This window comes from Mixophyes fleayi, chromosome 11 (assembly GCF_038048845.1).
Source record: "Mixophyes fleayi isolate aMixFle1 chromosome 11, aMixFle1.hap1, whole genome shotgun sequence".
In the NCBI taxonomy this organism is placed as follows: Eukaryota; Metazoa; Chordata; class Amphibia; order Anura; family Limnodynastidae; genus Mixophyes; species Mixophyes fleayi.
In genome coordinates this window covers 99,224,350-99,239,504 of record NC_134412.1, presented here as the reverse complement: position 1 = coordinate 99,239,504, position 15,155 = coordinate 99,224,350, and the positions used below count along the sequence as shown (strand labels likewise).

At 50.1% G+C, this 15,155-nt stretch overlaps 1 protein-coding gene across 4 annotated transcripts in view; it reads left to right on the top strand.

Annotated features, from left to right (window-relative positions):
- The window catches only part of LOC142107272 (opioid-binding protein/cell adhesion molecule homolog), a 550,917-nt gene that overhangs the window by 223,113 nt on the left and 312,649 nt on the right, over positions 1-15,155 (top strand). For 2 of the 4 annotated variants that reach the window (XM_075190601.1, XM_075190602.1), the window contains exon 1: positions 14,062-14,142. The exons of the other annotated variants lie outside the window; for them this stretch is intronic. The gene's annotated coding sequence lies outside the window, so the exon portion shown is untranslated. Of the gene's footprint in view, positions 1-14,061; positions 14,143-15,155 lie in introns of those variants that run through there. 4 annotated transcript variants of the gene reach the window in all.

Here is a 15,155-nt window from a genome sequence, read left to right as displayed (position 1 = left end):
ACCTGCCAGTCGTCTTACCACCCGCTTGTGTACCGACCTGCCAGTCGTCTGACTACCCGCTTGTGTACTGACCTGCCAGTCATCTGACTACCCGCTTGTGTACTGACCTGCCAGTCATCTGACTACCCGCTTGTGTACTGACCTGCCAGTCGTCTGACTACCCGCTTGTGTACTGACCTGCCAGTCATCTGACTACCCGCTTGTGTACTGACCTGCCAGTCATCTGACTACCCGCTTGTGTACCGACCTGCCAGTCATCTGACTACCTGCTTGTGTACCGACCTGCCAGTCATCTGACTACCCGCTTGTGTACCGACCTGCCAGTCATCTGACTACCCGCTTGTGTACTGACCTGCCAGTCATCTGACTACCCGCTTGTGTACCGACCTGCCAGTCCTCTGACTACCCGCTTGTGTGCCGACCTGCCAGTCATCTGACTACCCGCTTGTGTGCCGACCTGCCAGTCGTCTGACTACCCGCTTGTGTACTGACCTGCCAGTCATCTGACTACCCGCTTGTGTACCGACCTGCCAGTCATCTGACTACCCGCTTGTGTACCGACCTGCCAGTCATCTGACTACCCGCTTGTGTACTGACCTGCCAGTCATCTGACTACCCGCTTGTGTACTGACCTGCCAGTCGTCTGACTACCCGCTTGTGTACTGACCTGCCAGTCATCTGACTACCCGCTTGTGTACCGACCTGCCAGTCATCTGACTACCTGCTTGTGTACTGACCTGCCAGTCCTCTGACTACCCGCTTGTGTACTGACCTGCCAGTCGTCTGACTACCCGCTTGTGTACCGACCTGGCAGTCATCTGACTACCCGCTTGTGTACTGACCTGCCAGTCATCTGACTACCCGCTTGTGTACCGACCTGCCAGTCGTCTGACCACCCGCTTGTGTACCGACCTGCCAGTCGTCTTACTACCCGCTTGTGTACCGACCTGCCAGTCGTCTTACTACCCGCTTGTGTACCGACCTGGCAGTCATCTGACTACCCGCTTGTGTACCGACCTGCCAGTCGTCTGACTACCCGCTTGTGTACCGACCTGGCAGTCATCTGACTACCCGCTTGTGTACCGACCTGCCAGTCGTCTGACCACCCGCTTGTGTACCGACCTGGCAGTCATCTGACTACCCGCTTGTGTACTGACCTGCCAGTCGTCTGACCACCCGCTTGTGTACCGACCTGGCAGTCATCTGACTACCCGCTTGTGTACCGACCTGCCAGTCGTCTGACTACCCGCTTGTGTGCCGACCTGCCAGTCATCTGACTACCCGCTTGTGTGCCGACCTGCCAGTCATCTGACTACCCGCTTGTGTACTGACCTGCCAGTCATCTGACTACCCGCTTGTGCACTGACCTGCCAGTCGTCTGACTACCCGCTTGTGTGCCGACCTGCCAGTCGTCTGACTACCCGCTTGTGTACTGACCTGCCAGTCGTCTGACTACCCGCTTGTGTACTGACCTGCCAGTCATCTGACTACCCGCTTGTGTGCCGACCTGCCAGTCATCTGACTACCCGCTTGTGTACCGACCTGCCAGTCATCTGACTACCCGCTTGTGTACCGACCTGCCAGTCGTCTGACTACCCGCTTGTGTGCCGACCTGCCAGTCATCTGACTACCCGCTTGTGTGCCGACCTGCCAGTCGTCTGACTACCCGCTTGTGTGCCGACCTGCCAGTCGTCTGACTACCCGCTTGTGTGCCGACCTGCCAGTCATCTGACTACCCGCTTGTGTACTGACCTGGCAGTCATCTGACTACCCGCTTGTGTGCCGACCTGCCAGTCGTCTGACTACCCGCTTGTGTGCCGACCTGCCAGTCGTCTGACTACCCGCTTGTGTACCGACCTGCCAGTCGTCAGACTACCCGCTTGTGTACTGACCTGCCAGTCGTCTGACTACCCGCTTGTGTACTGACCTGCCAGTCATCTGACTACCCGCTTGTGTACTGACCTGGCAGTCATCTGACTACCCGCTTGTGTACCGACCTGCCAGTCATCTGACCACCCGCTTGTGTACCGACCTGCCAGTCATCTGACTACCCGCTTGTGTACCGACCTGCCAGTCATCTGACTACCCGCTTGTGTACTGACCTGCCAGTCGTCTGACTACCCGCTTGTGTACCGACCTGCCAGTCGTCAGACTACCCGCTTGTGTACTGACCTGCCAGTCATCTGACTACCCGCTTGTGTACTGACCTGCCAGTCGTCTGACTACCTGCTTGTGTGCCGACCTGCCAGTCGTCTGACTACCCGCTTGTGTACCGACCTGCCAGTCGTCTTACTACCCGCTTGTGTACTGACCTGCCAGTCATCTGACTACCCGCTTGTGTACTGACCTGCCAGTCGTCAGACTACCCGCTTGTGTACTGACCTGGCAGTCGTCTGACTACCCGCTTGTGTACTGACCTGCCAGTCGTCTGACTACCCGCTTGTGTACTGACCTGCCAGTCATCTGACTACCCGCTTGTGTACCGACCTGCCAGTCGTCTTACTACCCGCTTGTGTACTGACCTGCCAGTCCTCTGACTACCCGCTTGTGTACTGACCTGCCAGTCATCTGACTACCCGCTTGTGTACCGACCTGCCAGTCGTCTGACTACCCGCTTGTGTACCGACCTGCCAGTCATCTGACTACCCGCTTGTGTACTGACCTGCCAGTCGTCTGACTACCCGCTTGTGTACCGACCTGCCAGTCATCTGACTACCCGCTTGTGTACCGACCTGCCAGTCATCTGACTACCCGCTTGTGTACTGACCTGCCAGTCGTCTGACTACCCGCTTGTGTACCGACCTGCCAGTCGTCAGACTACCCGCTTGTGTACCGACCTGCCAGTCATCTGACTACCCGCTTGTGTACTGACCTGCCAGTCATCTGACTACCCGCTTGTGTACTGACCTGCCAGTCATCTGACTACCCGCTTGTGTACCGACCTGCCAGTCGTCTGACTACCCGCTTGTGTACTGACCTGCCAGTCGTCTGACTACCCGCTTGTGTACCGACCTGCCAGTCGTCAGACTACCCGCTTGTGTACCGACCTGCCAGTCATCTGACTACCCGCTTGTGTACTGACCTGCCAGTCATCTGACTACCCGCTTGTGTACTGACCTGCCAGTCATCTGACTACCCGCTTGTGTACCGACCTGCCAGTCATCTGACTACCCGCTTGTGTACCGACCTGCCAGTCATCTGACTACCCGCTTGTGTACTGACCTGCCAGTCATCTGACTACCCGCTTGTGTACTGACCTGCCAGTCATCTGACTACCCGCTTGTGTACCGACCTGCCAGTCATCTGACTACCCGCTTGTGTACTGACCTGCCAGTCATCTGACTACCCGCTTGTGTGCCGACCTGCCAGTCATCTGACTACCCGCTTGTGTACCGACCTGCCAGTCGTCTTACTACCCACTTGTGTACCGACCTGCCAGTCGTCAGACTACCCGCTTGTGTACTGACCTGCCAGTCATCTGACTACCCGCTTGTGTACCGACCTGCCAGTCATCTGACTACCCGCTTGTGTACCGACCTGCCAGTCGTCTACCCGCTTGTGTACTGACCTGCCAGTCGTCTGACTACCCGCTTGTGTACTGACCTGCCAGTCGTCTGACTACCCGCTTGTGTACTGACCTGCCAGTCGTCAGACTACCCGCTTGTGTACCGACCTGCCAGTCGTCTGACTACCCGCTTGTGTACCGACCTGCCAGTCGTCTGACTACCCGCTTGTGTACTGACCTGCCAGTCATCTGACTACCCGCTTGTGTGCCGACCTGCCAGTCGTCTGACTACCTGCTTGTGTACTGACCTGCCAGTCGTCTTACTACCTGCTTGTGTACCGACCTGCCAGTCATTTGACTACCTGCTTGTGTACTGACCTGCCAGTCGTCTGACTACCCGCTTGTGTGCCGACCTGCCAGTCATTTGACTACCCGCTTGTGCACTGACCTGCCAGTCGTCTACCCGCTTGTGTGCCGATTTGCCAGTCGTCTGACTACCTGCTTGTGTACTGACCTGTCAGTCGTCTACCCGCTTGTGCACCGACCTGACAGTTGCCTGACTACCTGCTTGGGTACCGATCTGGCAGTTATCTGGCTGCACTCTTGGGTACCGACCTGCCAGTCATCTACCCGCTTGTGTACCAAACTGGCAGTCGTCTGGCTGCACTCTTGTGTACCAAGCCCACATTTGTCTAAATGCAATCAGCTATTGGACTTCAGCTAACAGACCAGTACTGTGACACTACCTGTCTCTATCACTTGGAGGTACCATAGTCTTGTGACTGCTGCCAGGTATACAGCCAGATGGAGCTAACTGAGAAGGTGCTGTCTGGGAGGAATAACAAAGAAGAGGGACTGTCTGCAAATACTAGATAAGAGGATTAATGATTAGGTTACCATTCTGCCAGCTGGGCACCCTCATGTTTTGTGGATGAATGTGAGCTGTGTTCTGTTTACTAAGTCTGGGTGTTCAGTTCTGAAGCAACTGCTGTCCTCAAGCTGGTGAAAAACTGCATGCAGTTTGGTGTGTCAGATTCTCTTCATACAGTTATTACCAGTGTCGGACTGGGGCATGAAGGGCCCACCGGGGGACTGCTACGCTAGGGGCCCACCAGAGGGGGTGTGGCCAGCCATCATAGTGGCGAGACCAGACACTAGAGGGGGAGTGGTCAGCCCATGAAGGACAGCTAGCACCGTAGTGTATTGTATAAAGAATGCAGTGTGTATATAAAGAGTACACAATCTTGACCTGCCCCTTAGATTGGGCAGAACAGTCACCAAAATCAGGATTGTCCCACTAGACCAGACTTGGCTAACCTGTAACACTCCAGGTGTTGTGAAACTACAAGCCCCAGCATGCTTTGCCAATATATAGCAGCTTATTGCTAGAAGGGTATGCTGGGATTTGAAGGTTAGCCAAGCCTGCACTAGACTCAGAACATTTGACAGACTGTACTACCTGTTCTTGTCATTTTTACCACCTGTGGCTGCTGGTTTCTTTAGTTGCAGCTGGTCTGGATCCTGGAATGTTGGGGGCCCTATTTGGAAGAAATAATGGGTACATTTAGAAAATTCCAACCAGCCCCGGAGTTAAATCAATAGGACCCACAATTAATACTTAGGCCTTCCTTCAGCCCCAACATTAAAGTAATAGTATTCCCATTTAATAAACCTATTTTCCTCCCTCCAGACAGCCCCTGCAATAAATTAATCGCATTTACATATAACCTATTACCCACAATTGTCACTGCTACTAAATAATTCATATTCACATTTAATACATAGACTTCATGCTCCTCAAACTCAGCCCCACATTCAATTAATAGCCCCAAATCACCCCATCTTAAATTAATAGTCCCCACTATAAAATTAAATTGCCCCACCTTCACCCTACAAACAAATTATTATTATTGAGCCACCAACTACCACACACACACACACACATTACATTGCCACAAGCCCGCTGTGCCATCACACACACATTACTGTGCCCCTTAATCACCATGCTGTACCTCCTTATGCACCCTCCATGCTGCTTTTGCCCCCCCCCCTTCTCCTGGCTCCCCTTCATCACCCTGTGCCATGCTGCTTTGGCCCCCGTCACACTCTGCCATGCTGCTTTGGCCCCCCTTCACACTCTGCCATGCTGCTTTGCCCCCCCCCCCGTCACACTCTGCCATGCTGCTTTGGCCCCCCGTCACACTCTGCCATGCTGCTTTGGCCCCCTGTCACACTCTGCCATGCTGCTTTGGCCCCCCCGTCACACAATGCCATGCTGCTTTGCCCCCCCCGTCACACTCTGCCATGCTGCTTTGGCCCCCCGTCACACAATGCCATGCTGCTTTGCCCCCCCCCCGTCACACTCTGCCATGCTGCTTTGCCCCCCCCGTCACACTCTGCCATGCTGCTTTGGCTCCCCTTCACACTCTGCCATGCTGCTTTGACCCCCCCATTACACTTTGACATGCTGCTTTGGCCCCCATTTTAAACATCATACTTGCCTCACTAGATTTTAACAGAGGAGGGGACACTACCCCTAGCTAGATCTCCCGTTGTTTAGGTAAACAAAGATAGTTTCGGATAAACAATAGTCTGGTCTACCTGATAAAATAATTATTGATGTATTGTTTCTGCAGACCTAGAATACATAGACTTACTCTGTTGGTATAAGTAAACAATAGGAAGCCCTAGGAATAGCATGAATACCTCACCTACAGTGTAATAGAAAATATGACACAATCTCCTATATTACCAATCTTAAAGCTAATATTCAAACACAGTATGGGGTGAACACAGATGTGCTATGGGAGTGAAAACACACACATACTGTATACACAGAGTGTGCTAGGGCAGACCCTCTAGGGCAGTGTTTCTCAACGCCAGTCCTCAGGACCCACTAACAGTGCAGGATTGCCAGGTGACCAGTGAAATAATTATACCACCTGTTACACTGTGTCAGTCAGTAATGACTACACCTGTACTGCAGCAAGGAGATATGGAAAACATGTACTGCTAGGGGGTCCTGATGACTGGAGTTGAGAAACACTGCTCTAGGGGAACATGGGGATAAACAGTATCATGACAACCGGGTCCCACCTGGCACGCCGAACAGGGTCTCACCTGGCATGCTGAATGGGGTCCCGCCTGGCACGCTGAATGGGGTCCCGCCTGGCACGCTGAATGGGGTCCCACCTGGCACGCTGAATGGGGTCCCGCCTGGCACGCTGAATGGGGTCCCACCTGGCACGCTGAATGGGGTCCCACCTGGCACGCCGAACAGGGTCTCACCTGGCACGCTGAATGGGGTCCCGCCTGGCACGCCGAACAGGGTCTCACCTGGCACGCTGAATGGGGTCCCACCTGGCACGCTGAATGGGGTCCCACCTGGCACGCTGAATGGGGTCCCGCCTGGCACGCTGAATGGGGTCCCACCTGGCACGCTGAATGGGGTCCCACCTGGCACGCTGAATGGGGTCCCACCTGGCACGCTGAATGGGGTCCCGCCTGGCACGCTGAATGGGGTCCCGTCTGGCACGCTGAATGGGGTCCCACCTGGCACGCTGAATGGGGTCCCGCCTGGCACGCTGAATGGGGTCCCGCCTGGCACGCTGAATGGGGTCCCGCCTGGCACGGTGAAATGGGTCCCATGTGGCATGTTGAATGGAATCTCATTTGGATATTTGACAGAACCCAGGACTATATAATACTATATACTCAGAGGAACCCAGGACTATATAACTCTATATACTTAGAGGAACCCAGGACTATATAACACTATATACTCAGAGGAATCCAGGACTATGTAACACTATATACTCAGAGGAATCCAGGACTATATAACACTATATACTCAGAGGAATCCAGGACTATGTAACACTATATACTTAGAGGAACCCAGGACTATATAATACTATATACTCAGAGGAACCCAGGACTATATAACTCTATATACTTAGAGGAACCCAGGACTATATAACACTATATACTCAGAGGAATCCAGGACTATGTAACACTATATACTCAGAGGAATCCAGGACTATATAACACTATATACTCAGAGGAATCCAGGACTATGTAACACTAGCCGGGTGGGAAAGGGGGGGGTTCTGTGTCTGCATTAAAGGGGAATGGACTTGGACACCCTCAGGACCTGCTGCAGGTAAATAATTAATAGGTCTGTAAAACTAACCTTCAAATGCCCGCCGCCCTGGGACTGTTGTCTGCAGCTGTGTCCTCGTATAATTGGGAACTGGTGATTATCGTCTGATAGTAGCAGTGACTCGCTGCTTTGCCAGTGAAACAAACAAAAAAAAGTTTCCTAGTTCCCTATGTTCTACTATTTCCCTTCATGAAATACATTGTTTTCTGTACACCAATCGGCCACAGCATAAAAAACACAGACAATTGAAGTGAATAATTTTGATTATCTCCTTACAATGAGACCTGTCAAGGGGTGGGATATATTAGACAGCAAGTGAACAGTCAGTTCTTGATGTTGATCTGTTGGAAGCAGGAAAAATGGGCAAGCGTAAGGATCTGAGTGACGTTGAGACGGGCCAAATTGTGATGGCTAGATGACTGGGTCAGAACATCTCCAAAATGCAGTGGTTAGTACCTGCCAAAAGTGGTTCATGGAAGGACCACTGGTGAACCCCGAAAGGGTCATGGGCATCCAAGGCTCATTGATGGTGTGGGGAGTGAAGACGCCTGTCTGGTCCCATCACACAGAAGAGCTACTGTAGCACAAATAGCTGAGAAAGGTAATGCTGTCTGTGATAGGTGTCAGAACACACAGTACATCCCAGCTTGCTGTGTACGGGGCTGCGTAGCCACCGACCGGTCAGAGTGCCCATGCTGACTCCTGTCCACCGCTTAAAGTGTCTATAATGGGCACATGGGTGCTCAAACTGGACCATGGAGCAATGGAAGAAGGTGGCCTGGTCTGATGGATCATGTTTTTTTTTTAATATTATGTGGACGATTATGTGCATATGCGTCATTTACCTGGGGAAGAGATGGCACCAGGATGCACTATGGGAAGAAGACAAGCTGGCGGAGGTAGTGTGATGCTCTGGGCAATTCATGTGAATGTTACTTTGACAAGTACCACCTACTTAAACATTGCTGCAGACCAAGTTCATGGCAATAGTATTTCCTGATGGCAGTGGCTTCTTTCCGGAATGTGTTCAGGAATGGTTGAGGAACATAACAAAGAGTTCAAGGTGTTGAGTTGGCCTCCAAATCCCCGGATCTTAATCATATGGAGCATCTGTGGGATGTGCTGGAAAAACAAGTCCGAGCCATGGAGTCCTCACCTTGCACCTTACAGGATTTAAAGAATCTGCTGCTAACGTCTTGGTGCCAGATACCACAGGACACCTTCAGAGATCTTGTGGAGCCCATGTCTCAACAGGTGAGAGCTGTTTTAGTGGCATGATGGGGACCTACACAGTATTAGGCAGGTGGTTTTATTGTTGTAACTGATCGGTATATGTACTTAGTAAGCTTCTCCATAGAACTTATCTTCATTATATTGTACCAAGTGTTACCACTCTAAAAAGGTGCAGGCGGCATTAAAATTGACGCAAAGCGAGTGGTTCTTAGTGCTTGTGTACAGGTCCTTACATTATTTTTTGGACTATTGTGTTAAATCATGTTTACCCAGCTTTAAATTTCCTCATTGAATGTCTGATTTTAACGCCTGTGAGGCCTTACACTGATGAGTGTACTGCTGAATGTATGACCTCATATTTTCTCACCTGTGTCACATTAAAAAAGTGCAAACATTGAGCCTGCAGCAATGCTCAGTTTCTGGTTATAGCATAAGACAGGTGACATTGTGTTATATCAGTGGCACATGGTGGCGCTGCATAATTAATTCAGTATCTCTGATGTCTCAACTGACGACTGCTATGTGAATGGCGGCTTCTGGTATTTTTGGATCCTGACATACAATTATATCAATTTACAAATTCTATAGTGAGTTGTATAGAAAAGAAGATTTGGGAAATAGCTGCTGGACCTCACTCCCAGACTCACTTTATATTGTTGCATCAGATTGTTACTGGTATGTTGTAGAAGCGGAGACATTACACAGTGTGAGAACAATGCACTGGTTACTTTTCAGCTTTATGAGCTGTTAGTGGGACGGTTTCCATGGCCGCCGCTGACCGAGCTGCACTGACTGCTGTTCCTGTGCATCAGTGATAAGCTAGGAATGTGGCACAAGGCAGCGGTGCAACCTCAGTGGGTGCAGTAGCTGTGAGGTGTGGGGGGGCCTGACAATGCTGGGTCACCCCCCATTCCCGGAGCCACTGTTCTGGCCTCTTCTGACCACACACCATTAAGGACTGTGAAGTGAAAACGACATTGCAGGACCGCTGCCTGCTTGTGCTATGGTTCCCAGTGATGCACTGTCCCTGTAAGCATATGGCCATACCTAACAACTTTTTAACTTTTGAAGTTGTTGAATCCATGCGGTTGCATGGGAATGGGGTTTATGGCCATGGCCATGGCCCTCCAGGGGCTGTGTATATCGCTTCCAAGTGCTGGTCCATCTCAGTCACCTTCAAAACACCTGATCAACGGTGCATGCACCAGCATCAGGTTCACCGCTGCTCTGCTTGTACATACCTCCCAAAGCAGTCTGAGGGTGGCCCCGTCGGGGCACAGCAGTCTGAGGGTGGCCCAGTCGGGGCAAAGCAGTCTGAGGGTGGCCCAGTCGGGGCACAGCGGTCTGAGGGTGGCCCAGTCGGGGCACAGCGGTCTGAGGGTGGCCCAGTCGGGGCATAGCGGTCTGAGGGTGGACCAGGCGGGGCAAAGCGGTCTGAGGGTGGCCCAGTCGGGGCAAAGCGGTCTGAGGGTGGCCCAGTCGGGGCAAAGCGGTCTGAGGGTGGCCCAGTCGGGGCAAAGCGGTCTGAGGGTGGCCCAGTCGGGGCACAGCGGTCTGAGGGTGGCCCAGTCGGGGCATAGCGGTCTGAGGGTGGCCCAGTCTGGGCAAAGCGGTCTGAGGGTGGACCAGGCGGGGCACAGCGGCCTGAGGGTGGCCCAGTCGGGGCACAGCGGCCTGAGGGTGGCCCAGTCGGGGCACAGCGGCCTGAGGGTGGCCCAGTCGGGGTACAGCGGCCTGAGGGTGGCCCAGTCGGGGCACAGCGGTCTGAGGGTGGCCCAGTCGGGGCATAGCGGTCTGAGGGTGGCCCAGTCTGGGCAAAGCGGTCTGAGGGTGGCCCAGCGGCCTGAGGGTGGCCCAGTCGGGGCACAGCGGCTTGAGGGTGGCCCAGTCGTGGGACAGCGGTCTGAGGGTGGCCCAGGCTGGGCACGGCGGTCTGAGGGTGGCCCAGGCGGGGCACGGCGGTCTGAGGGTGGCCCAGTCGGGGCACGGCGGTCTGAGGGTGGCCCAGTCTGGGCACGGCGGCCTGAGGGTGGCCCAGTCGGGGCACGGCGGCCTGAGGGTGGCCCAGTCGGGGCACGGCGGCCTGAGGGTGGCCCAGTCTGGGCACGGCGGCCTGAGGGTGGCCCAGTCTGGGCACGGCGGCCTGAGGGTGGCCCAGTCGGGGCACGGCGGCCTGAGGGTGGCCCAGTCGGGGCACGGCGATCTGAGGGTGGCCCAGTCGGGGCACGGCGATCTGAGGGTGGCCCAGTCGGGGCACGGCGGCCTGAGGGTGGCCCAGTCGTGGGACAGCAGTTTGCAGGACAACCTGTGACACATAAATACATTTCTGCAATCATGGCTGTACTACAGAGAACAGTGTAAGGTATAAGTAACAATATGTAAGATGTAATCAGAGTTCTGGGCAGTTATCTCATCTCCCGCCTCAGCCACAGCACCGCGCATCACATCACGTCTGCCTCCGCGGGAGATAGTTCCACGTGGATTATAGCAGCCCAGGATCCCCGAATCACCCACAACCCACCCACACTCCGTGGGTTGTGTGTAACGGGATGTAATGTACTTATAAAAATGATCTCCACCCTACACGGCCGATGTGGGTGTCCGTGGGCAGGTATCCCTCCGCCGGGTGAGATGAGTGCTCCGTCCTGTCAGTGCGCGGCGGCGGGAGAAGACGTGAGAGGTGTGAGGTGTGTGTCATACATGTTATTACTGTGTCATACGTGTTATTACTGTGTCATACGTGTTATTACTGTGTCATACGTGTTATTGTGTGTGTCATACGTGTTATTACTGTGTCATACGTGTTATTACTGTGTGTGTCATACATGTTATTACTGTGTCATACGTGTTATTACTGTGTCATACGTGTTATTACTGTGTCATACGTGTTATTACTGTGTCATACGTGTTATTACTGTGTCATACGTGTTATTACTGTGTGTGTCATACGTGTTATTACTGTGTCATACGTGTTATTACTGTGTCATACATGTTATTACTGTGTCATACGTGTTATTACTGTGTGTGTGTCATACGTGTTATTACTGTGTCATACATGTTATTACTGTGTCATACGTGTTATTGTGTGTGTCATACGTGTTATTACTGTGTGTGTCATACGTGTTATTACTGTGTCATACGTGTTATTGTGTGTGTCATACGTGTTATTACTGTGTGTGTCATACATGTTACTATATCATTACTGTGACGGGTACAGCAGGGTGACCGTCATTACACATACTATAATATTGTCGTTACAGATATTATATATACATAGTATAATACAGTCATTACACATATATATGTTTGTAATGAGGGTATAGTATATATATATATGTATAATGACGGTATTATAGTATGTGTATTATATATATATATATATATATATATATATATATATATATATATATATATATATATATATATACACACACACTGCAATACCGTTACTACACATATTGCATGTGACATACTGTATCAGCTAACCTCATTCGCTGTATTATACATATATATACTATACCGTCATTACACACACACACTGTAATACCATCATTTACATATAGTGGGGTTCTGTATGTGACATGCATGTTACCAGGACTGTAACTAGAGCTCTGCGATAGGGGCGTCAGTACAGCCATATTGTATTATGCCTGCTAACCTCATACCCTGGATGATAGATATATAGTATCTCTGTATGTATAAAAGAAGTTTGTTTGTTTGTTGGTATCTTCCACAGCTCTCAAGGTAAAGCTGACACAATTTATATAGGTATTTAGTATCGAAAAGTAACCTATTAGACCACATAGCGACAGCGACAAATATTGAAAATATAATTTTTGGGTTATAAACAATTGTTTGACTGCTGGAAGGAAACCTCACCACAAGGCAGCAATGCAACAAATCTTATTTTCTAAATAGCATAGTATGGTCTATTTACCAAATAATTTGCTAATCTTTAGAAACTGCTACACATTACAAATCAGGTGACTAACCCTGCTAGTGTGTATATATTTATATATACACATAGACACATACACTGTAATACCGTCATTTCCAAATAATGGAGCCTTGTGTGTGTAGTAAAGCAATAATACTGTGAGATAAATCCTATAGTACAGACATATTACAGCCATACTGTGCTGTGCTCAGCACACCCCTATATGTGTCATTAGGGTGTATCTACCACCAGAGCAGCTCATGCTGTTGATGTAGGGCCTGGAGGTGAGGAGGGCAGGGGTTCAGCATGTGCTGAGTGCAGCACCGTTTAAACTTTCCTTTTCATTGTGATAATTCTAATAATGAAACCTTTCATTATGCTTGCACCATGACCCTTACTTAAATTGTGCAATGGAACCTGGTGATTGCAAGTTATGTCTCTGGTGCTGGGCTATGATGTCATCGCCCAGCGCTACATTTCCATTCTGATGGGAGCAGAAGTGGTCCCCCTCCCATATGCTAATGTACTCGTAGGGCAACTTCCCTTTCCATCAGACTGGGGGGGCACATAAGGTGTGTCCCATGCACTACATCTAGCATTAAGCTGCTTTGTGTCCCACTTTTTCCAGCACAGTTTCTCTTCTTTCCACCTATGATCTTTAACTTGCAATACTCCTTTTCCCAATAATTTAACAGCTGATGAACTGAAATCAAAAGGGATAGTTAATAGATTTATGTAAGTGTTTTACCTTGTTTGATTTCTAAAGGAAGTTGGGTTAGGTTAGGTAGGGTATCTCAGTTTTTAATTTAAAAGTTGTACGGGAAAACCCATTCTGGTGGCAAGTATACAAAACAGACCCTGTACTAGTGATTATTTTTAAAATAGTTTACTTTCTGGAGGTTATTATACATATCACAATCCTATTTATTGGCTAGTATCAAAAAGACCTCTTTGTGGTGGCTAGTACACAAAATATTTATTTTCCTTGTGGCTTGTATACAAAATAGACCACTTTCTGGAGGACTTTATATAATTTCTTTCCTCAAAATGTTATACTTAGTTACTGTCAAAATCTAATGTAGGACAAGACATGGAGCGTTCTCAGCCAATGATAACTCAGCAGGTGTTATAGCTTTTAGCTGGAGCACAAAATGAGTGAGTGTTTTAGGTCTTGTGTGTTTTTTTTCTTAAATATTTTCCAAGATTTTTTTCTTTTTTCTCACATAGGTCCATGGCAAGAGCAGGTCACCAGAGCTAGCAGCACTGATATGTTTGTAATAGTTGAGTTGGCTTGAAAACCTGGAGGAGGTTTGTTTTCCCATTGTATTCATACATAGACTTGTAGAAGGAGACTGAGGAGTTCCTCCATATATTGGTTATTGACCAGTATACAGAGGAATACTTATGTATGCAGATTTTATTTCAAGCTATTTTTTAACCACCATGTATTTTTGTAACACAATTGTTCTGTGGTAATTATATACTTGCATTCACTATATGACAATATACTATATTTTGAATTAAAAAGTATAACAGAATGGACCTCATATGTCATCCTGTCGTGTTGCAGGGGACCGGCTCGGCCTGCTTTGCTACTATCCCCTTTTTTTTATCCCAAATGCCCCTTTTAAACGCTATAGGGGGCACTGTGCTGCCACCAGCAGACTCTGTCACCGGAACCTGGAACTGCTTCTTTCTGGGTACACACTTGCTGCTAGTTCACCACCTTGCAGGGCCGTTGGGCTGGTACCCCTGACCTCTTACTTCAGATCAGGGTTGCTCCAGGTGGTTTCCCCTGGTCTCTTACAATGGCCAGAGCATTGTTACTAGACGCTGGGTCCCAAAACTCAGAACAGCCAGATAACGGATTAAAGTTGTCTAATCTGTAGGACACAGGAATTACGGCAGATAAGGCATCAAAGCAGGTTCCCGAAGCAGTGATATATATTGCCCAGAGAGGGTCCTTATAAGGACCATTACACACAAGTTAAAGATACCAGTGATCGTCCAGAAGTACAGATGGTATATATTTAAATGGACAGTACAGCTCTTTTTATACAGTTTTGGCTCACGGTAATCCAGCCTCCTGCCCATTTAACCAATCCAGGCTGATTCATGCTGCTAGCATGTGAATTGGCCTAGAGGGGTTTAACACCTTTAACCTTGTTGCTAGTGTCAGGGGGGAGTGTACTTCCCTTCCTGTCGGTGAGCTGCTCAGCTTCCTCTCCACCCCTGGTGCCACAAAGTCTAGTCATAGGAGATTTATCTTTAAATCTCCTGCCTAAAAATTGTCAGGTTTGCACACGAAGAAGTGAGTGGGA